The 25,368-nt window shown below is 37.9% G+C and overlaps 1 long non-coding RNA gene and 1 other non-coding gene across 2 annotated transcripts; both read left to right on the top strand.

The window, feature by feature from the left end:
* Positions 1 to 15,194: 15,194 nt before the first annotated feature.
* TRNAK-CUU (transfer RNA lysine (anticodon CUU)) lies at positions 15,195 to 15,267 on the top strand. The gene has a single exon. It is a non-coding gene; the product is annotated as a tRNA-Lys (tRNA).
* Positions 15,268 to 15,373: 106 nt separating this feature from the next.
* LOC131612057 (uncharacterized) lies at positions 15,374 to 17,591 on the top strand. Its single transcript, XR_009287277.1, has 3 exons — positions 15,374 to 15,708; positions 15,883 to 15,922; positions 16,864 to 17,591. It is a non-coding gene; the product is annotated as an uncharacterized LOC131612057 (long non-coding RNA).
* Positions 17,592 to 25,368: the final 7,777 nt, after the last annotated feature.

Here is a 25,368-nt window from a genome sequence, read left to right as displayed (position 1 = left end):
GGTGGAGAAGTGGCGAGAGGTTGAAGAACGTGAAGAAGGTGGTGGAGAGTGAATTATGGTTGAGAATTGAAGGTGGGAGTGTGGTGGTTATGGTGTGTTCGAACTTTAGACTTAGCACTTCTTCTCTCAAAGTTTGCAAGCGAAACAATGACGAAGATATGTGATCGTGCTTTCTAGGTCCTTCTGCAGGTGAGTGGAGCTGACTATTTATAGGAGCAATGATTGGACAATGATTACGAATCCTTGAGTGTGGGACTCGGAGTTACAACTTCCACTGAATTTTTCTAATTTCTTGAATGTGGGACTGTGTTTCTTTTGATTTTTTTCTGCTTTGGCTTATGGCTTCTTGTGTTTGATGCAGGGTGTTTTGGTGATGAACTTGGATGTAAAAGTGAGTGAATCTGATGCATTTTTTTTGGTATATATTGGCATGCGGATTTAGTGTTGTATGTACTTGTAATGCGTATGGTTTTTCTGCAGGGACTGTTTTGGTTCAGCAAGATGGTATGGTAGCAGGCAGAGGTCGAAGATGACAATCGCGAAGCGATAAGGTTATGTCCAGTTGGTAAAATGGTTGAGGATTGGTAAGTGGCTGCCGGGATTTTCTTCTACCCTTTTTCCAGGTTTGAATTGATATGAACTCTATTTAGATGTGCTTGAATTGGGTATCAGTTCTGAATAAAACAAAAGCGGTACGGTTTTGTTCTAGCTTGCGCAGGTTTGAATGTATGAAACTGGACCGTCTTGCTATGCTTACATTGTACCGTCGTGAATGAGGTTAAATAGATGTGTGCCTGTGTCGGTTTTGATATAGTCCATTTTTTTTGCAGGATTTTGGTTTTGTTTTGAACTGTTTGTATAGTTTGGTTTATTTGGATGTAGCTGGATTTTTGTATGTTTTTTGGATTGGATTTTGAATGATGCAGGGATTTCTGAGACAGATTTAGAAGTAGCATGAGTGTCTTCTTTTGAATGTATGCTGGCTGAGCTTGTATTTTTATGAACCAAGACTTATTTCAAATGTGTTTTGGAGTGTATGTGAATGTATATGTATTCTTTTTTTGTGTATGATTTTTGAACCGGCAGCTGGAAATTTAATAATGGTGATTGAACTTGTGTTTGCAGGTTGATGGCAATGGAGGCACATGGGATACATGGCACATGGTTCTGAAGCAAGAGAAGCAATTTTATGAACACTTAGTCTTAGTGTAGCTTCTTAGTGTTTAGGACATGCCTTGTAATGTGATTCCTTATGCTCACCACAATGTAACGACCAGACACGGTTTGCGATTTTGAAGAGATAATATAGATGGAATGTGGATAACTATGTAATCTCATGAATAGACTTGAATGAATCTTGTAGCCCATATAGATCTTGGATTTTCAATGACATTTTCTACTTTCTCAATTTAAATGTATTCTTCACTTTCTCCAATTTGCCTCTAGTTTGAATTCAAAACTTCTTCTTCTGGACTTCAGATTGCAATTTGAATAAACCAAAGATAAGATGGAAACCAAAATAGGCTTAACACGTACTTTGGTCAAAAGTCAACCTTCCATGGTTGACTTTGAACAAAAGTCAAAGTTATCCCTCTTTAGCATATGATTTCCAATTTAAAAGTGACCTTAGAAACAATATCTCTCTCCTCTTTTTTTTTTATCTAGCTCTTGCACAACATCAAAGCATATATGACACTTGTAACATATGTAATCAGACGAACCAAACTTTGACTTGATGATGAAGCTCAGGTGAAACCTCAACATTTTAAAATAGGCTGTGTAAAGATCTTAACAAAGCCCTGAAATCAACCTTGATGAAGATAACACCCTTGTAGTTTGACAAGCGGAGGATTTTAATGATCATAAACACAAAAACCTTTTCAAGATCCTTGATCCTATGCCGTGTTACTAGTAAATGATGCATGGTGTTAAATGACCTAATGGGAGGTATGTACATGAAATGCAAAGCCTAAGCCAGATGAAAGTAAAAGGGTAGGACAAATTTGGGGTATGACAGCTGCCCCTATTTAATCGTCTTAAACCTGAAGGTGAGATTGGCGCTAGCCTTTTGAACATTCGAGGTAGAAGAAGATTAAATACCAAAGTACCTGAAATTTGTCCTAAAGAGAAGATGGTATAAATGTTATCCTTATTTTTGTTTTTGTTTTGATATCTGCTGGGGAAAGAGATTTTTGTTTTTCTGGTGGAAATATTTACAGTGAACAATGGATTTGGATGGAGATAGCTTATAACGTGGCGGCGGTGCCGACACGGGGTTTTCAAAGAGGATGGTTGTATGAAACAATGACCGAAAGGAAAAAGATCTCGTACGATCTATGACTCAACATCGACTCGACACCAGGAGAGGACCTAAGCATGATCTTTAGGACTGAAAGAATAAGATCTCTTACGATCTATGACTCAACATCGACTCGACACCAGGAGAAGACCTAAGCATGATCTTCAGGACTGAAAGAATAAGATCTCTTACGATCTATGACTCAACATCGACTCGACACCAGGAGAAGACCTAAGCATGATCTTCAGGACTGAAAGAATAAGATCTCTTACGATCTATGACTCAACATCGACTCGACACCAGGAGAAGACCTAAGCATGATCTTCAGGACTAAAAGAATAAGATCTCTTACGATCTATGACTCAACATCGACTCAACATCAGGAGAAGACCTAAGCATGATCTTCAGGACTGAAAGAATAAGATCTCTTACGATCTATGACTCAACATCGACTCGACACCAGGAGAAGACCTAAGCATGATCTTCAGGACTAAAAGAATAAGATCTCTTACGATCTATGACTCAACATCGACTCGACATCAGGAGAAGACCTAAGCATGATCTTCAGGACTGAAAGAATAAGATCTATTACGATCTATGACTCAACATCGACTCGACGTCAGGACAAAAGAAGACATTGTGTCAGACACTCATCAGAGATTGAAGATACCTCGCCTCGGCACCGTGGTTGGAAGAGACTTGAAATGTAGTAGCAGATATCAATCAGAATTTGTAAGGACAACTTTTTGTGTGGGGATGTATTATTGTCTTGAGTAAGTACTGATTCTGATTATCTGGCTTATGCTTTGTTATGCATGTTTGAATTTATATGGCGTAATGATCCATTTTGATGAATATGCTACGCTTTTGAGGATGCAATGTTATATGCAGTGAACACTATATGCAGGATGCCAAATAAAGGCATTGATGAGGTAAACACCAGGGAGAATCCCCCTAGTGTTAAGGACCATGTGGAGGTGCCAACAGATATTGGACTTTGATTTGTAAGATGCACTCTCTTGTTGTTGCCTTCCAGAACGTAGAATGACTTTGGACTTCTCACCACGTGCCACTGCTTGGTGGATTTTCAGCTTGAGGAGATTCCCTCAATTCATCATGTTGGGGATGAGAAATCCAGATAAGAAACCCAGATGGGGGAAGTAGAACAACTCCTAGGAGAAATAAACTCCTATGCTTGAGGAATGGAACAAACTCTCGAGAGAAATAAACTCCGTGCTTGGGGAGAGACCAAATTTCCAGGAGAAATAAACTCCTATGATTGGGGAATGGATCAAACTCATAAGATTGTGCCCCAAGTTTCATGACCCATGAAGGGATTTGCGCTAAAGGATCCTTGGAGAGATTTGTCGAATCTCGACGTAACTGCCCCAGCTTGGTTGAACTCAAGAGAGATTCCTCGACTTGATTGCCCCGAATTGATCAAGGCTCGAAGAGATTTATCGACATGATTGCCCCAGATATGCTGAATTTGATAGGTCAAACCTCGATTCAATTGCCCCTGATTAGGTACATCTTACTAGAATCCTCAGGCTTTCTTTGTTTTGAAGTCAAACAAACATGGAAACAACTTTACCACGCTCAACGGAGTCTTCAAACTCTCCCCTTCGAGGTAATCAAGGAAAGCATTAACTGTTCATGCCCAACGGAGTTTTTAGATAACTTTCTCCTTGATGGTCAACGTTTGAGATGATTAGCTTTTCCTCCTCGGAGTTCTCAAGTCTCTTGTACTTTGACATGACCAAGTTACTCACTGATTCTCATCCTGAATTTTTTTGATGTTTAAGCAGATGTTTTGTATGTAAAAGAATGTTAATTCTAAGAATGATAATTCCAATGCAAAGCCTATGTTAGTCTTGAAGTTGTTTTTTTTAAAAAAAAATTTATGAAATGAGGTTGCAACCTCTTGTGACCGAATCACTAGTCGACACAACCTCGATTTTTTTGCATACGGAAGATAAAGCAAGCATACGATACCAACATGGATATGTGTCACGCCTCATTGGGAGTCAGTTAAACGCTATCTCATCGGAGTGTGCTTTCGAAATAAACCCTACTTCAATTAGGACTTTTAAGGGTTGTAATTTGGCCGGGTTCACGGTTTTTAGAAAACAAAGGATTTTTAGGCTCACAATTATTTGTACCCACCCCCTTCGTGATGTTCTCCAGTCCTATGTTCAATTTAGCTTGATACGAGTGTTCATCCCTCACAAGGAATTTTGAAATGGTTGAGGAATCAATGAGGTTCTTTGGACATGGCGGTCGCTCCCCTTTTATTCTTCTGATTCATTGTCACACGACTTTGTTCTTGCTTGGCAATTTCATCATCTTTTTCTTTTGTGCTATCTTTTGTCATTTTTCTTTTCATCCTTTTCTTCTTATATCTTTTTTTTGCCATTTCTTTTTTGCTATGTATATTTTTTTTGAACAAGTCGTGTGACCTTGCGTTATCTTTGATTCGTTTGAGATGATTGTGACCGCCTCACTCCTTTGATTTGATGAAGGATTACCATTGTGGCATCGTCATCTCTTGATCTCTTGATGGAATAAGGATAGTCATTACGGTCTTGACATTCCTCAACCTTTTGGAGGATAACCATTGTTGTATCCTTAGATGCATACCCTTTTGGTGAGTTTGAAAGCTCGATCAAGTTAAATGAACACTACCCTGCCCCAGGGTTAAAATAAGGGTTTTTTTTTATGATTAGAAAAGGAAACTTCTACTTCAAGGCTCAAAGGGGTTGACGAGGGTCTATCTCCCTTATATCTCCAGTGTTTGGGGATTTGAAACAATGCATGTACATCCTCAGTAGGGTTTTATTCAAAAACACACGATTGGAGATTTTGCATTTTTATTTTTCATCATTCTCCCTCCGCTCTTTGCCTAAGCAAGGGATTAGCAAAGTTGGTATCGTAGTGCCAAAAACATTTTATGAGTGAAAACGAACGGATTGCTTCAAGACGAACATAGACAATGTATTATGATTTTCATTCAGAAATTAACAAGTTTTTACATGCAATTGATGCTTAAACACACAAATGAAAAATTGCAAATGAGAATGCAGTAAAGAAACTAAATGGCTGCCATTGTTGAGGAGACTCGTCTCCGTCTGGACTTGCTGATCTCGGATACTTTCTTCATTTCCTTCCAACCACTTCAGATTACTTCAAAAGAGAACTCCAACAAGGTCATCCATGAGTTGTAAACTTTTGCCTTACTTTAGGGATTCGAGCAATGCGAGTGATGCAATGCTCAAGATAAGAGTACGTCTTGCTTATCCCTCGTGCGGGAGCCCCAAGCATAGATGTTGTAGAAGTATTCATTATCAAAAGTGGAGGAACCTTGCATGGTCATCAAACTGAGAACTTGTGGTGAAGAAGACCTTGAGAATGAGGAGCATTGTGTAGAATACTCTTGATTACCACATGGAAGAAGATTCTGACGAAGTCACCCAAGAATTTGTAATGCTTTAGGGATTCGAGCAATGCGAATGATGCAATGCTCAAGATAAGAGTGCGTCTTGCTTACCCCTCGTGCGGGAGCCCCAAGCATATTCATTGAAGAATTATTTGCCGTCAAACATGGAGGAACTTTGCGTGATCACCAAACTTAGAGAAGTTACTTGTTGCAAGGAGAGCTCAAACGCCAACTGAAACACCAACCTCCACGGATACAACTGAGCATAAGAACCTTGAGAATAAGAGATGCTTCTACAAAACATTCTTGATTACTTTTTGAAAAAGATTCTGACAAAGTTGCTCGAGAATTTGTGGTGTTTTCATTATTATCATACCAACGAGTTCAAACAAGGAAGCAGCTTTCTACAAAACAGGAAATACTTGAAATGAGAACACAGAAAGGAAATGATGATTGCCATAGTTGAGGAGACTTGACTCCTTCTGGGCTTATTTCTTTTTGTGACACTCCATGGAATACGGACATTCACTTGGGCACGGGCATTCCGTTCACCCACATGTTTCCTCCTTGAAGGGTTATATGTCTCTCGTCGATCAATTGTTGCACCTTGGCTTTGAAAGCGTTGCAGTCCTCGGTTGAGTGCCCTGCTGATCCAGCGTGGTACCTACATTGCACATTAGGGTCATGCCCAGGTGGAAACGGGCGTGGTGGAGGTTTCAGAGATTTGGGGACCACCAATGAGCTTTGCACTAGATATGGCAGAAGTTTAGTGTATGTCATGGGAATCTGGTCCAGAGGAGCATTTCTTCGCCCCAAATTACTTCTAGGTGGGTATTCATTCGGATGACCTTGTTGATGATTCTGTTCGGGTGTCTTCCTCTTTTGATCTGGCTGTGAAACAAATGGAGACTGATGAGGTGGGAAACCTGGAACCCAAGATAGTGCATTATGCTTCTGATTTGAAGTAGATCTGACATAGAAGCATGAATCAACCTTTCTTTCCACCACATGTGGAACCCTGTTTCCTTGAACAATCATACCCTCGGGGGTGAACGCAATCACTTTTGAATCAATGAGATCTTGAACTTGATGTTTCAGCGCCCTACAATTCTCAATATCATGACCAGGTGCCTCAGAATGGAACTCACATCGAGCATTGGCATCAAAGGTGGGGGGAAGCTTTTCAGGCGTAGCCAATTCTCGTAGCTCAATCAACTGAAGCTCCAGCAAACGGGGAAGTAACTGAGCGTAAGGCATCGGGATAGGATTGAGAATTCTCTGAGGTATCTTAGGCTTTTTCCCACACATTTGGCCTCCTTGAAGAACAGATTGGCATGGAGGTAATGGCACACGGAGTTGAGGAGGAACTTCCTGAGGTATTCCATGAGTGGGAAAGGATCCTACTGAAGAGAAGGGATCAACAACTTCTGTTGCAGCAGTAGGAACAACATCCCCTTCCTTTCTTAGTACTGTTTTTAGAATCTCCATAACCAAGCTTAACTGAGTCTTCAACTGACTATTCTCTTCTTTTAGTGCATCCTGATTATGGACCAAGTCTTGCATCTCCAACATAAGATGACCCATTTGTTCCCTCATCTCATCCATTTCCTCACGGAGTTGTTCCATAGTTGATTTTGGAGTCGTGGCGGTGAGAAGTCAAATCTGTTGTTGATCTTGAAATCTGGATAGAAATGGTCCCATAAGTCTTTGAAAGAACCATGAAATGCATGATAGTATGAATGCATGTTTCATTTATGAGAGATCCTAAAGTCTTTTCACACACTTTCATTCTTCTTTTTTTTTGAATTAAAGCTTCCTTTTTTTGTATAGAATATCTTTTCTTTCTTTTTTGCTTTTCTATTTCCTTTTCTTTTACATATATTTTCTTTTCTTTTCTTTTCTCCTTTTTTTTGGAAATAGACTTTAGGATCTTTCATAAATGGAGTGGACAAAACAATGATGTTATGCAATGCAACAGCATGGGATCAAGGTCCATATAATCTTAGTAACCACTGTACAATCCTCTGAATAACTGATACAGGTCAAATGTCACAGAATCAAAGGTCCGACACCTTTTTGAGTATCAGGAAGACCAATAGTCACCAACAGTACCTGAATAGTCACCAACGGTACCTGTCATGTATATCCCTCCCCACTCACAGGTGAATCTAGGTCAGGGTAGGTCAAAAAAGCCAACAGAGGATTGAAAGTAGGCGTAATCATACGATATTGCCTCTTTCCACCAAGCTCTGTCCGTGGATACATGATCGGATCAATCAGACATACGTCTTCTGTCCGTCATGGCCACTCTATTCCTAGTTCCTAAGGTATCACTCATGGCCTGGGTATTGGGCCTTTTACCTCATAGAACATCCCACCCAACCTGCAAAACAGAACATAAGACCCCAAGGAACACAGAATATAATCCATATGCATGATGTGCAAACAGAAATAAACATGATATGCAAGCAGAAAAATAAACATGCAAACATATATACAAGGTATAGACATAAAAACAAATAAACACCCAGTAAATAAACAAACAAACGCAGGCTAGGATCGACTCGCTATGGATGGACCAGCAACAGGTCTAGCAACATCCCCAGCAGAGTCGCCAGCTGTCGCACGCTCGCGAAAAATGAACAGAGTCGCCACCAATATATTTATCCCATAAGGGAAAGGAATATCAGAAAACCTAACAAAGGAAGGAACAGGGTCTTGCGACCAGAGAATCAAGGTACGGGAGTCGGTTACGCAAGGGGAAGGTATTAGCACCCCTCGCGCCCATCGTACTCGATGGTATCCACCTATGTTTGTTTCTATCTAAAGGGTGTGTACTATGTCTATGTCTATATGCGAATGCATGCAAAAAGAAATACGGGGAAAAGAAGGAAATATTTACAAATGTGCTCGTTCAAGCCCCGCGACTTGATGCCTACGTATCCTTTTCAGGAATCAGAGCGCCGTAGTTCGGCTCCATAGTTTCTGTTTGTTTTTGTGTTTTTTAGTTGGGCGGCGTTAACGTTCGCGCTCTTGCACAAGGGGACAGCCTAGGATGCAATGGAGCGGAAATAACGGTGCCCTTAAGAAAGCGAGAGAAGAGAGAGAGAGTTTGAGTGTTTCGAGGAAATCCCTTAAGCAAGGGAAACTCGAGCTACTCTTTGGTTTGTGTTTTTTAGAGGTTGGGAACTTACGCCTGAATGGAACCCTTAAGCAAGGGAGCCCCAAGCACTCGAACATCCCTTAAGCAAGGGAGGTTACAAGCTTCCATTCCCTTTTTATTAGTCAAAGTATTTATTAGTCATTTTTTATGGGAAATTTGTTCAAGTATTTTTAGAGTGTTTTATGGTTGTAAAAGAAAAAGAAACTAGCCTAAGAGAACTAGCCTAATATGAATGGGAATTTCTACCTAATGTTATCATGGTTTCTACCTAAGGTTAGGAATAAAAGAAACATGGACAATAAAGCGCTAAGTAGAATATTGAAAATAGCATGAAAAAGAACAAGTCAAAACATAGCACAAAAAGTGAATTAAAAGTACTATTCTTTTTATGGTTTTTTTTATGAAAGAAAAATGAATTCTAAATCAAGCAAAAAAGAGACTAAAACAATAAGCCTAAAACCAATATTTTTTATTGACGTTTTTTAATCACTTAAAAATCGAACAAAATTTTTAATGGATTTTATTGCTTCTTAGAACCTAAAAATAATAGGAAAAACTATAGAAAAAATCTGATTCTAGCCAGGAACATGGTGTAAGTCAGGGGGTGAATTATTGAAATGAGGGTGTGAAGAGCAAGGCGCTGGGCCCAAAGAATTGCTGGCCCAGCAGAGTTTTGTTACAGCTTCTCTTATGCAAAAAAGGAACCGTAATTGAGCCAGAGGGGGTACGGGATAGCAAATCAGGCCCACTGCTTATGATTCAGATTTCCATTATTTAATTAAAGTAAAAAAAGAGATTAAAAAGAAAATTAATTAAAACGGTGCGTTTTGGCGTTTATGACTATCAGACTTCTTATCTCTCAACCTCAATTCCTTCCCTCTCACTCGCGAACACCAAACGGTGTCGCTTCAAACTCCTTCTCCGGCGAAGCAAAGCACGACGCCGTCATGGACCAAACGCGCCTCTCTCCCTCGCCTCTCATCTCCGTCCCCCACTCTCTCCAATATTCTTCTCCATCCCAGTTAAAAACCCTAGCTCATAAGCATGAAATCAAATGATCTACTCGCGGAATCAGGGTGCGAAATCTTGGGGGAAGTATCCGCGGAGCCTTGCTCCTTACAACAACATCAGGAATCGGCGAAGAAGATGAAAAGTGAAGGTTCACCGGACATACCTGAAGTGAGAGTCACGATGGCACCGATGGCGAAATAAACGCGAGAAAAACTTCACGTTAGGTATGCTTGCATTGCTCTATCCTTTCTTGCGCTATCTTCTTCTTCAATTTCTGTTCTGAGAGTTTCCTGAATTTTGTTGTTGTTGCGAGATTGATGGAGAATCGTTGATGATTGCGTTGAAGTGGTTGGTGAAGTGGATCGATTAAGGATGTGGATGGAATCGGTAATGATATGAAGAATTGAAGAAGTGTGTGTGCGAAGCTTGTGACGATTCTTCCTGTTTCTGCAGATTGTTGAAGATTTTCTGTTACAAATTTTGTTGAGTTTTGTGAAGGAGATGAAGATGGATTTTGCGGTGATGAAGATAGATGATTGAAGGTTGAGGAATGGTGAAGATGATGAATGTTCTTAGATGAAGTGGTTGAAGAATGTGGAGTCGCAGAGAGATTGAGAAGCAAGAGGTGAATGGAAAATGGTGGAGAAGTGGCGAGAGGTTGAAGAACGTGAAGAAGGTGGTGGAGAGTGAATTATGGTTGAGAATTGAAGGTGGGAGTGTGGTGGTTATGGTGTGTTCGAACTTTAGACTTAGCACTTCTTCTCTCAAAGTTTGCAAGCGAAACAATGACGAAGATATGTGATCGTGCTTTCTAGGTCCTTCTGCAGGTGAGTGGAGCTGACTATTTATAGGAGCAATGATTGGACAATGATTACGAATCCTTGAGTGTGGGACTCGGAGTTACAACTTCCACTGAATTTTTCTAATTTCTTGAATGTGGGACTGTGTTTCTTTTGATTTTTTTCTGCTTTGGCTTATGGCTTCTTGTGTTTGATGCAGGGTGTTTTGGTGATGAACTTGGATGTAAAAGTGAGTGAATCTGATGCATTTTTTTTGGTATATATTGGCATGCGGATTTAGTGTTGTATGTACTTGTAATGCGTATGGTTTTTCTGCAGGGACTGTTTTGGTTCAGCAAGATGGTATGGTAGCAGGCAGAGGTCGAAGATGACAATCGCGAAGCGATAAGGTTATGTCCAGTTGGTAAAATGGTTGAGGATTGGTAAGTGGCTGCCGGGATTTTCTTCTACCCTTTTTCCAGGTTTGAATTGATATGAACTCTATTTAGATGTGCTTGAATTGGGTATCAGTTCTGAATAAAACAAAAGCGGTACGGTTTTGTTCTAGCTTGCGCAGGTTTGAATGTATGAAACTGGACCGTCTTGCTATGCTTACATTGTACCGTCGTGAATGAGGTTAAATAGATGTGTGCCTGTGTCGGTTTTGATATAGTCCATTTTTTTTGCAGGATTTTGGTTTTGTTTTGAACTGTTTGTATAGTTTGGTTTATTTGGATGTAGCTGGATTTTTGTATGTTTTTTGGATTGGATTTTGAATGATGCAGGGATTTCTGAGACAGATTTAGAAGTAGCATGAGTGTCTTCTTTTGAATGTATGCTGGCTGAGCTTGTATTTTTATGAACCAAGACTTATTTCAAATGTGTTTTGGAGTGTATGTGAATGTATATGTATTCTTTTTTTGTGTATGATTTTTGAACCGGCAGCTGGAAATTTAATAATGGTGATTGAACTTGTGTTTGCAGGTTGATGGCAATGGAGGCACATGGGATACATGGCACATGGTTCTGAAGCAAGAGAAGCAATTTTATGAACACTTAGTCTTAGTGTAGCTTCTTAGTGTTTAGGACATGCCTTGTAATGTGATTCCTTATGCTCACCACAATGTAACGACCAGACACGGTTTGCGATTTTGAAGAGATAATATAGATGGAATGTGGATAACTATGTAATCTCATGAATAGACTTGAATGAATCTTGTAGCCCATATAGATCTTGGATTTTCAATGACATTTTCTACTTTCTCAATTTAAATGTATTCTTCACTTTCTCCAATTTGCCTCTAGTTTGAATTCAAAACTTCTTCTTCTGGACTTCAGATTGCAATTTGAATAAACCAAAGATAAGATGGAAACCAAAATAGGCTTAACACGTACTTTGGTCAAAAGTCAACCTTCCATGGTTGACTTTGAACAAAAGTCAAAGTTATCCCTCTTTAGCATATGATTTCCAATTTAAAAGTGACCTTAGAAACAATATCTCTCTCCTCTTTTTTTTTTTATCTAGCTCTTGCACAACATCAAAGCATATATGACACTTGTAACATATGTAATCAGACGAACCAAACTTTGACTTGATGATGAAGCTCAGGTGAAACCTCAACATTTTAAAATAGGCTGTGTAAAGATCTTAACAAAGCCCTGAAATCAACCTTGATGAAGATAACACCCTTGTAGTTTGACAAGCGGAGGATTTTAATGATCATAAACACAAAAACCTTTTCAAGATCCTTGATCCTATGCCGTGTTACTAGTAGATGATGCATGGTGTTAAATGACCTAATGGGAGGTATGTACATGAAATGCAAAGCCTAAGCCAGATGAAAGTAAAAGGGTAGGACAAATTTGGGGTATGACAATCCTTTGAGGCATATTAGAGGCCAAGGGTTCCATTTGAGGTCTTAGAACTTGATTTTACTTTGAGAAATACAAAACCCTAGTTTAGAGGTTGTTGTTTTAGGAGAGAGACTACATGCTTCCTTCTTGTATATCTTTGAGCATTTGAAAGTCAGATGGACTGAAATATGAATAAATATGATGGGCAAAATTTGGGGTATGACACTCGCGTTTATGAGTTTGGTTTTAAAACGGGTTTAAAGTAAAGTGTGGCAAAGTAAATTATAAACAGGAAAAAATGTCATTAGTCAGACAATAGAAACTCTCGAGATTTGTAGCTCACATACCCGTTAGATACTTAAACATACTACTCAGTTGAAATTAACCTAAATTACTCGTCAACATCATCACGTACCGCTCACGCTGAGGTTATTTCTAACGCAAAGTGAGACAACGAGCGTATTACTCGCGTCGACAATTTCTCAGCACAACACAAGCAACACAGAAGCGTTAAGAACCAACACTAAACTGAATACTAAGTTCTAATCTATCCCTAAAGTTAAAACCCAATAAATGTTCTTCCTAAACTCGGATTTGAATCATCCATCTCTGCAACAACCCAAATCCACATAGAGAAAGCAATCCTTAATGAAGATTTGTAATAAAAGCATCAAACAACACCATGAGAAAAAAAATATACATATAAACAAAGTATACTTACAACAAAACCCCAACATAACTGGTTACAAAGAGAAGAGACGGAGAGAAAACCGTATTTCTCGCGGTTTCAAACACGATCCACTAAGCTCTCGACCCCGGATCATCCATTAGCAAGCCATAAATGTTGTTTTCTAACATTTTATAAACCTCCCAAACCGCGCTTAGCGCCAAAATCCGCGCTTAGCCCACAAAACAGAAAAATGAAATCTTATTTTAGGCATAACTTGAGAACCGTAACTCTGATTTGCATTCGGTTTGAAGCGTTGGAAATCTTATTCAATGATATATCTAAAAATGATTAAATATCAATGAAATTGATGATTTTCCTCATATTTGTTTTGAGCCTTATCCACCGATGAATTGCTCAAAATCGCACGTTTAAAGCGGTGTCTTCAATACTTTGTTGCTCATGCTCCAAATACACATCAATACCTATAAAATGAATAGAAAATTATCAAACGGTACATAAATGAATTGAAAATGAAAAGAATACGTAATATGTGCAAATATAACAAAAACATTGCATTCATACACAAGTTGAAGAAAAAGAGACGATAAGTGTCGCAAAACTATTTACAAAAATAATTACAATTTGGCACTTATCACAAGGTTGTTGATGTTATGCGATCTTGGGATATAATATTCATAATTGTCTAATTTGTTTTAGAGTTGAATTGGTTCTAACTTGGAGTTAAAATTTATTGTTTAACTCATTATTTAAATATACCCAAATATAAATCACTTTACATTTAACTCACTTTTAGCCAAAATCAATGTTAAAAATTAATTCATTTAAAATTAATTATTATCATCACGGAATCAACTCATTTGAAGTTTGAACCACTAATAAAAAAAATATAACTTAGTAGTACTAATTTTAATATTAGTGGTAGAAAGCTGTGGTTATCACAGGTGGCTAAAAACGATTCTCGATCTAGGGATTGACAGATGACTACAACAGTCAGAATAATGGTAGACAAGTAAGTGATTACAACAATCAAAGTGGTGATTGAAAGTCATGTGGTTGCACAATAGGTGAAAGTAGTGGTTGGAGGTAGCTGAAGTAATGTTCAATCGTGATTAAAGTGGTGGTTCGAGTGGTGGTTAGGGGTGGTTAGAGTAGCATTTAATGGTGGTCAAGACAATAGTGGTTGCAACAATCAGTGATTAGTAGACATATAGACACAATCGACAAATGAGGTGGTTGAAGTTGGGTGCAGTGGTGATTGAAGTGGTGTAGGAGTAGTAGTTTATGATGGTTGTCGATTACAAAGGGCCATAATGGTTGGACGTGGGCTAGCTAGAGTGATGTTTACAAGTAGCTAAAGTGGTGTTTGAAAATAACTAAAGTAAATGATTAATGGTGGACAGACATGACTGAAATAGTGATCACAGATAACAGGAATAACATTTGTTGGTGATTAAAATAATTGTCAAAATAATGATTAATGGTGATCGGTTATAGTTGTAGTAGTGGTCAACAACCTTCGATAGTAATATATTAAAGTTAAAAAAATTATAAAGTTAATTTTTGTGTGGTTTTAAAATTCAAGTAGAAATTGTTTTTTAATTAAATAAAATATCATTTCAAAGCATTTTTAAGTGAAATTTATTTTAAAAATTAAAAACAAATTTTTTTAATCATCCTAACAATCCCTTTAAAAAAATAAGTAATTCTAAATTATTTTATACTGTAATCTATCGATAAGTTATTTCACTTTTTATTTTATATTTTTATTGTCCATTAAACATCCACTCAATCTTATTATAATAACATATTTCTTTCGATTTTGCAGTTGAACCATTAACAACTGGGCCGTCTAGCTAAAATATAGTCCTTTAAAGTATAAACTTGCACTCAATTTGATAAAAAAACATATTTCTTTTAACTGTTATGATACAAATACTTCTTAGTTGAAACTCTACTAATTGGCCCGTCTAGCTCAGTTGGTAGAGCGCAAGGCTCTTAACCTTGTGGTCGTGGGTTCGAGCCCCACGGTGGGTGATTTTCATTTTTGTGTTTTATTCTTCAATTAATTTGATTTGTTACTTCTTCAACTTTGCCTTTGACTGCATAATTCCCAAGTCACGTGTAAGCTTCATTTTACTTGCATATTGATGGATTTGTACCATAATTTATCTTTACTTGTAGAAATACTATCTTTTCTCTCTCTTCAGCTTCCATCTCTTCCCTCTTGTTCACATCCAAACCCTAATCCTAGCCGCCGTCTATCATACCCATCTTAAATCCTCTTCTCATGTTCATCTTCTCCAATATGTCACAATGTTTTCCATTTCCAATTCGTTTCCATTGATTTCTTATTCTTTCATATTCTATTTCACTTACACCATTCTTAATCATTCAATATCTTTCTATTCTTCTTTTGTTTATGTTCCAGAAGAATTGAAGGACAATAGTTGCATCTTTATTCTTTTTGAACAAAAGGTAATTTTTATTTTCTTTTTTATAGTATTTATCTGTCTTCACTGTCTTTGTTTTGAACCACACAAAGTGTAAGATTTTATATTTCTTCATCTTTTCTGTGCATTGTTAACATATTTTAATATTAATTTTCTAGTCATTTCCATTTGTTATTGAAATGGTTGTATCATTGTGTAGGTTATTGATTTAAAGGTTGCCGAGACTTGAGACTTAAGAGGTAAATTATATTTGCCTATTATATTTATTTTGTCTAAAAAATTGATGTACTAATTGAATGTATTAGTAGCTGATTTTATCATGTGATTTTTTTAGTTGTACTTAATCTTGAAGTGGACTACTTAGTATACTACTTCTTTGTCAGTTCATTTAATTAATTTATTTGTAATGGGTTATAACTTCGAATGTGAAATTTAATTTGGATATGGATGGCATGGTTCTTGACCAATAGTGGATTTTGTTTAAGTAAGAAATTAAGATTTACACTTATTATAAGTTAAGCAAACTCTATATCAAGAACAGGGCCTTTTAATTTTAACATACATTTTATATCAGAAAGGTGGCTTTGAAAATCCATTGAATAATTTTGGGAAAATTGTATAGCATCTATGCTGATTATTCTGCAGCAAATTGTAACCAGAAGATTCTGAACTTTAAGCTAGTATAACCATTTCACTTGTTTCTAAACCATTAATTTTTACCTTTGATTTTGAAACAATGCTTTTAGTGTTTTTCTCTATCTTTGCCTATGTATGTTGATATTTCTCTAATGTTCAATTTGATACCACTATAAAGCTTTATGCTTCAAAATTCTTGAATATGCAGTCATTATTACAGTTGTATTCTTTTTTATGACCTTGTGTTTTCTCATCTAATTGATGTTTGCATATCTTATAAATCTTAATTTCTCTAATTGTTTTCCCCAAAACATGTTATAGAAACATCTCATGTCAAGTAATATGACAGTCCTAATTTTTCTAAAGATAATATTAAATGAGAAAATTTTTAACCTGAACATTGTTTTAAATGAGAGGGGTAAAAATAGAAACTGCAATTCAACATTAAATAATGTGAATTTATGGAATTTAGTTTTTATTGTTTTCATATTTTTGACTAGTGTTTTTCTAACATTTTGTTGAATTTAATTTTTATCATTTTCAGGTTGTTGGTGGCTTATTGAAGAACTAATAAATGTATTTGTTTTGTTATTATTTTGATATAAATGTAATAATTTATGTTATTTTTGAAGTTATTGGATGTGAGATATGCACTTTTGAATTGGGCCAAAAATAAAATATTGTAATATATTGACTTAAAATTAGTGAAAGAAATTTAAGAAAAAAGCTAAACAAATTATTGGGCTTAAAATTGGAAGTAACCCAATAACCCGAAATGCCCGTTCGAATGCACCCGCAACCCGTTTTAAACCAACCCGTCAAAACTAATACAAATTTTGGGCGGAATTGGGCCTGTTTTCTCCAACCGTGGGTTGGGCTGGGTGGTGGTTTTGGGCCCGAAACCGCCCAACCCGGCCCGTTGTCCACCCCTAAACACACCTATGTATACTTTTTTAAAAGAAGGTTCCTTCGTTGACAAAACAAAATTCAATTTCCTAAATTTCTTTTTAATTATCGTTCACAAAAATGAAAACAAACCTTTTTAACACCATTTTCTAAAAACCAATTCTATTAAAATGTTTGTGTAAAAAAAACTATTAAAATGTAAAATAATTATTAAAAAAATGGATACATGTTTGTTTTTATTTTTTTTGGAAATAAAAGAATATATTATATTTCAAAAGAACAATTACAAAGCATAGCGATCGACAACGATCCAGCTCCTAACAAACAAGGAAACTAATTACATCATGAGTAAAGCAAGTTTGCTCCTATACTTTGGTTTCATCCAACCTCTATATACAATGATATCTATGGTTTTACTAAGTAATCTATCAATATTATCTATGGTGTTATGTCCAAAAACTGTAGCATTTCTATACACATCCAAATTGCATATATAGTTTCAGCAAAACAAATCTTCAGCATGCTATGTGTGAATCCTTTGCCTCTGGTTTGGCTCACAACCCAATTGACTTCCTCTTGCCACTGTAGCGGTTTATGTTTAACATCAAGCCACTTTAAATTACCCTCCCATATGCTAGCAGTAACTTTGCAATCAATCAACAGATGATCAACATCTTCAATAACTTCATTACATAGGCTGCATTGTTCCTCTTGCAGTAGCCCTAAGTGCTTGAGTCTTGCCTTAGTTGACAGCCGTTCTTGACAAGCTAGCCACAAACAAACCATAGATCTTGGCCTTGTAGAGTTGTGCTGAACTACTGAGCTCCAATTCACATTGCTGGCTGGAGGTGTAAGACATTCATACATTCTCTTCATTGAAAATTTTCCTTTACTCTGCATCTGCACCCACGACTGGTGGTGAATATTAGCATCCTCCCTTCTATTCATAATAGCTCTCATGATCCATGTGCTGGCAGTAGAGATTTTGGCATTCCAGATGGTATCCCTTTTCAGGTAGTACAAATGCACCCATTTCACCCACAAGTTGTCCATCTTCATGGCTATGTTCCATAAGCATTTCAGTAATGCAACCTGATTCCACAGGCCCATGTTGATTAGGTTCAATCCTCCTTGCTTGATAGGTCTACATACCTGGTGTTTACGGTGATTTCCGGTAAACAACCGCTAGTCTTCCAAACTATAATAAATATGATTTGGTTACTTGCAGGATCGACTAGATTGATCCTAGGACACATAGTCAAGAAGATTGTCATCAATGTTTATTCGAACCATATTCATTGTTTGTCTTCTTTAATAAGCGTTGTTCGATTAACAGAACAAATAGTCTTGACAATCACTTTGTTACATATAAATGTGACTTCAATGGAAAGATAAGTAACATAACATAGAAAATTAAAAGGGCAATTGAAACGTAAAGAATCTTAAACTGCAGAAATGTAAAAGACTTTGAAAGTAAATAGCATGAAAGTAATTCGAAAGTAAATGACATTAAAGTAAAGATGCAGAAATGTAAATGGCAGGAAGTAAACGAAATGCAGTAATTCTGGAAGATAAAAACAAAAGATAATACACATGTATTAAAATGGTGGTGTCATACGTACATTTTCTCAGCGAACTCTTTCTCTTAACGCTTGATACTTGAGTAAATATGTGAGTGATTTGTACAAAATGAACACACAGAATCCTAACATTAAGACTCCTATTTATACTAGTTTCGACCTTAACGGTCCTATACTAATCTGCTGCCACGTTTCTCATCAGAACTTCCAGCGAAGCCATCTGTCATTGAACGGTTACGAAACCGTCTTCGAATTTCAAATCTTTCCGCCTGAGTCCGTCTTCGACGCGTGGCAGTGTATTAAACAAACACTACTAAAAAACACGCTAAGTAGTAATACTTGAATATATCTACAAATTTGTCTAAGTCCCCGAAGACACATACTTTTTACTAGCTTTCAGTATTCATTATCTTCATAGTGAACTTAGAAATATTTACTCTCGAAGCATGACCATCAGTAGTCATTCTTTTATTTTTTAAGGGATGGCCATCAGTAACCATCTTTCCTTCGATACTCAACTCCTTCGAAGGATAAATACTTCAAAACGAAATCTTCAGCTAACAAATTGCCCCCAATAAATGCCTGTTTCGAGAGTCAGCAGAAATAGGCGTTTCTTGTCATTATAAGATTTCGTTCTTTATTGATCTTTGAGAGTTCCAAGACTGCTGACTAACGTCATAATCATTGATGACCCTGTTTCCGAAACGTCTTGTCATTTTCAAAGATGTCTTCTCATAACTTACATTCCCACGTTTTAACCTTACTTCTTGATCATTACTCCTACATACTAGGAGTGAAGCTAACTCATTCGACCGCCGTTGGATTAAATCACCAGCCGCCTCGTGTCTCTCGGGCTTTACCCAAAAGATTCAAAAAGGTTTCCGTTAAACCTTTAAATACTTGATCTTGTGCCTCTATACCGCCTTTCATTCATCTTCTTCACCGAAAAATTGAAACATCTTCACTCTTTTTAGAATCTTGTTCTTTTAATCAAAAAATTTCTCCATGGCTTCATCTTCAAATGTTCTTCAACCCGCTTTGAAGCTCCAATCAACAACACGTTCTGGGGAACGAGAGTTCGTTCCAAACCCTAACACTGAAGAAATACGCGCTATTTACGCTTCCCAGGTAATCATTCCCTTTGAACTCTCTGGAAAAACTCTTGCCTTTATAGGTCCGTTACCGAGTGAAAGTATCCAATCTGTGAATAAATTTTTTCCTGCTTACTACAAGACTAGACCATTAGTTAGCAAAGTTAAGATAGATGAAGACGGTCGCTCTCCTTTAGACAAATCTGCTAATGTTGAGGAAACTTCAACTGCAACCCCTTTAGCTTTAACCAAAATTAGGTTAAACTATATGACCAATTCTGTAAAAGTGTTTAGGTCAATCCCTTTAGCCAAAGATCCTGACTTGTACTATGCCTGGCTAGAAAAGGTAGAGAAACAAAAAGGATCCCTCTGGAAAACATTAGGAATATACGATTTGATTCAACTGTCGAGAACGGGTTTAGAATACAACCAACCCATGTTAGTAGCAGCGGTTCATTTTTGGGATGCTTCTCACAACACCTTCCATCTCCCATGTGGAATGGTTACCCCTACTCTTTTTGATGTGGCTGCGATTACAGGACTTCGACCAACTGGCGAAACCTTCGATCCTAACGAAATGGATGATGATACTATTGGTTTTAATGACTCACAAGTCACTTATACTGCATTCATCCAGAAGCATCATATTACCACTGAAGCGACAGTATCTGATGAAGAGCATATTGCTTTTCTAGCATTGTGGCTTTCACGATGTGCCTTCTGTTCAAGGTCTATCCAAGTTGCGAAAAGGTACCTTTGCATGGCTAATCAATTGCATGCTGGGAAAAAGCTCAACCTCAGCCAACTACTTCTAGGGTCTCTTTATGAAAACCTTAGTGAAGCTGCAAACCTTACCAAGAATTTAAAATCTGGTAGTTTACTTTACGCTGGTCCTTTCTGGCTATTGCAACTGTGGCTTAATGCTACATTCGAAACTCATCTTCCCTTTCGAGGAGATGTCAATGAAGAGGATAGCACAATCAAAAATCGAACTATAGAGGGGACCAGGTTAGCTTACCTAACTCCAAAAGAGGAAATGGGAAAGCTTCATGAACATTTCCTGGCGTATTCGATGATGTTTGCTCGGCTTGACCAGTTCGATCCTTCTATGGCCCCATTTGTACACAGAACAATAGGTCCTGAATGGTTTACTCGAAAATTTCCACCAACATCTCAGGATCAACAAACTGAATCTATGGAAATTTGGGAAGCCTTTCTGACTCCAAGATTATTTTCCCACCGTCTTCGACCATCAAAGGGTCAATGTATCCTCATGTGTTATCAACCAAATTTGGTCTCGAGACAGTTTGGGCTAACTCAAATAACACCCAAGTGCTTATATGAGAAAAGGAACCATATGTGTTTCCACACTTTGTATTTGACTGAAGAAGAATGTAAACAAAAAATCGACAAATATGTTGACGTCACCAATCTTTCTCCTATTCCTTTTGAACCTTCTTTTTACTCTACACCAGATTTTCATCAATGGTGGACAGAGTATTATAGCTCTCAAATTTTTGATGCTGATAGCCTTGCTCAGGAACTAACTGCAGCTTTCAATGATGTGCAGGAGAACTTCCAAAAAGGTACTTCCACTCATATTAAAGAAATCCAAGCTTTTCAAAAATTCTTTGAAACTATCTATAGGCCTGATGATCTTAGTCGGACCGTTCGTGAGGCTGCAGTTACTTTGCGCGAAAAGTTTTCCGCCAAACTAAATAAGTTGAAATTGCCCTCGTATGTTCGACCAGAACTACGTTATGAAGTGGCTTTCAAACTCAATCCTCCAAAATTCCCCCCACTACCAAGTGCTGATTTTGGTGTGGCTCTAAGTCCTCCTTTCCCAGACTGGTTCGTGTGTGGGAATGCTCTCAAAATTCTTCAAGAGAGTACCAAAAAACGCGTTGAACGAGTGGTTCCGACTAAGCATACCTTGGATACTTTCACAGGACATCTTCATATAGATCTTAAACATGTTCGTGTCCTGACTCCAATACCTGAAGGTCTGGATTAAGACAATCTTTTCGACTGACTTATCTTTTCTTTATTGATATACTGATTTCAGTCTCAACTACAGCTGTTGCACGAAGGAGGAAGATTAAGGAAGCTTCTGCCCCAAAAGACTCTGGGACATCTAAAAGCAATAAACCAAGTGGGAGTGACTCCCTCGTCACTGATAAGAAGCCCACGGTACATACTTATCTCATACTCTCAATCTTGTACAATCTGTGATTAGTACTCATCTTTCTCATTTTCCACTTGCCAGAGTTCGAAACCCCCAACGGGTTCGAAGCGTAAAGCTTCTTCGACCACTGGTTCGGATGGCGAAGATAAATCCCCTCCTCAAACTAGACAAGGACAGAAGAAAAAACACAAAGCTGTTACCCCTTCAAGAAAAGGGAAAAAGGCAAGTCCTTCCAAAGCTGTTTCTCCTGGTGATAAAGCGTCCTCTGAAGAGTCTCCTTTGAAAGCAGCTAGTAATGCTTTCGTCGTGGAAAGCCATAATTCAAGTCCAGACAATATTCCACCCAAGGTATTTTGGGTTTGTCCCACATATTATCTTGTGATTTTAACTAAATAATTGTATTGACATTTTACCTTGTTATTGCAGGATGATGCTGGCACTGCTACTTCCGGTTTTAAAGACCCTGGTCTCACCATTGATGTTGACAAACTTTATGGTAATTGTCAAACTTTAACTTTCGTTAACTAAACTCCTCAAAAGTTTATTTTTATGACTAACTTTTCTCTGTTTAACACAGGTACTTCTCAAAATCAAACTCGTGTTCTTTCGCCAGTCTTTGAAGACGTTAGGCCAATTGCTACCATATTGCCTAATGAACCAGTCGAAGAAAGCCATTCTACTGACGAATCCCCACCTACCCATCAAGGCAAAAATTTGGAAGAGGATCATCCATTCTCAGGCAGCGACAATGTGAACCAGCAATCACATGACAACGAAGATTCTGCGTCGGAGAAAGATGCTATGGAAGAGATTTCTCAGCCTGAAAAACCAGTTTCTCATGGAACTTCGATTCTTGACGCAAAAACCATTCCTGAGACGATTTCGACGCCTGCCCCTGCAAAGCTTACTCCTTCAGAGCTTGAACACCTTAAGCAAACTGATCCTCCTAGTTTCTTAAAGGCCATTATGAATGTGAATACTCCTTCGCCTCCGGAGCTTAATGTCTCACCAGCTGTAACTGCAGACTCTAGTGACAAGGAAGATATTCCCAGTCTTCTTCGACAAATAAAAGAAAGATTCTTTGGGGTCAATCTTGTAGATGTTCTCAACCGGGACCCTATTAAGAGCCACAACTTAAACCAACTTCTAAAGAAAGTAGATTTGCTTCAAGTTTCCACAGAAGTTTCAGAGGTAATTGTTCTGCTGGGCTCTCTACTCGAGCAGCTCCAAGCTAACATCCTTCGAAGGCAAAATGTCGAAAAAGAGCTATCTGAGACAAAGGCCTCTCATGACTCTTCATGGAATTCTGCTATGGACGCAACGAAACAAGGTGAGGCCCTCAGGCTCAAACATTCAGAAAATCAGAAGGCCATTGATGATTATGAGAAGAAAATCGGCTCTTGGAAACAAGAAATCAAAGTACTCGAGGGCAAGATAAAGGAGGCTGAAAGTTGTCAAGCAGTCCTACAAAAGTCCAATCAACAAGACTTGCTCGAAGTGGTGCAGTCAGGAATGAAACATTTCGAGACTGCACAAAAGTTAGTGCCAGAAATCGAAAGGTTGAAGAAACACCAGGCACTAATTGAACTTCGCATGTCTTCATGGGAGACTCAATATTTGAAGATCAAAAAGGATCTCCCTGAGGATTTCAACTAGATGTTTTCGATCTTGTTACTTATTGCATCTTTATTTTGTAATCGAGACCACTGTAGACATATAATATTTGTACGCTTGACTCCCATTTATCTCTATCATATTTGCCAGTGTTGATTTAGCAAATCTTTCAATTTCTTGTCAAAATATATCTTTAGATTTCCTACAGTGCTTTTATTAAATGCAACATGTAAAACCTGAACATCCTTCGCAGCACTCTTGCCTCTAGACTTGACGTTTCCACTTCTTCTAGCCATAATCATTATTAAAAAGTGACGTCACTTTCTCCAAAACGTCGGTTTTAAGACGTGCGTGCATCAGTTTAATGATTACTTCTCAACTTCTAAGGGCGGGAAACGGCGGAAGCCATAACTTCTTCCTTTGGAAAACCAACCGCAGTCCAATCACTCATTAAAAATTGAAACCCACCCTTCAGTATTCCCCTTCTATATAAAGGGTCCAATATCACCTTTATTTCTTCATTCATGCGTTTTCTCTCCAAACCAAACACAGAGAAAAAAAAAAGAAAACACACAACTTCTCTTTCAGAACAACTTTCTTACCTTACAATGGCTGAACCTCTCTTCTTTAACGACATCAAAGCCCTCATCAGAGGCGAGTTCAGACTCTCTGAGGATGAACTTGTTCGCCATTTCATCACCATCGAAACCCTGTTTGTTAACCAGGAACTAAACTTCTACTTTGAGGAAGTCCTGGAGGGTGCTATTTACCCCAACATGGTGGCAGAATTCTGGATGAATGCGTCTTTACGCATAGATCCTGAAGGTAGGACCACTATTGATTCTGAGATTCGACACGCTCGTCTCAGCATTACTCCCACCACTATTGCCAATCTGATAAAATGCAATAACTCCGGTGGAACTTTTGATGACAACAGTTTCAGCATGACTACTCATCTCATGCTGAGAACTCTTATGGACAATGATCGCTTCAGTGCCAAAGTCATCAGGATCTGGCACCAGATGCTCGTGGGGAACTTCCAACCTCAGCGGATTGACGAAAACAACATCATGGTTGAAGACTTGGAGTTTATCCTCTGTGGTCTTCGAGGGAGGAAAATTAACATTCCTTTGATGATCTTCAAGGGACTTGTTAAAGCTGTCTCTGCCGGTGTTGACCGTCGAGGGGTTGTGACTTGTCTTCCGTACGGGAGACTCCTTAGCTACATTTTTCTTAAGAAAGGCGTAGTGAGAAGGATGCGTAATTCTGGGGCCATGGATATGTTCGAGGCTGAACCTTCTCCTGTATTGTCTTTGGACAATTTAAACCAAAGGATTGACTAGCAAGTTTTTACCTTAGGTTTAATCTTTTTATATATATTTATGCCTTCCTTCTTTTTTGTAACTTCAGATTCTATTCTTTGGATATTTTTGTAATGAATGTACTCCCATGCTTGAAATGAAAAGAATATTTCGGTGTCTTCTTTGATTTTTCTTTCCATAATTCTTTCTGATTGTGAAGCCATTTTGGTGCCTGACCATTTTGGCTTTTCGTAGTACCCTGAGTATCTACGTCTTTGCAATCTTTACTTCATGCATGCTAGGTTTATATCTCTTCAAATATTTCCCGTTTACTCTCAAGATCCTATGATCTTCTGCTAATTCTTCAATTTC

The sequence above is a fragment of the Vicia villosa genome, linkage group LG6 (assembly GCF_029867415.1).
Source record: "Vicia villosa cultivar HV-30 ecotype Madison, WI linkage group LG6, Vvil1.0, whole genome shotgun sequence".
NCBI lineage: Eukaryota > Viridiplantae > Streptophyta > Magnoliopsida > Fabales > Fabaceae > Vicia > Vicia villosa.
The sequence above is the reverse complement of the archived record's forward strand: the minus strand, read 5'-3'. Positions and strand labels throughout refer to the sequence as shown.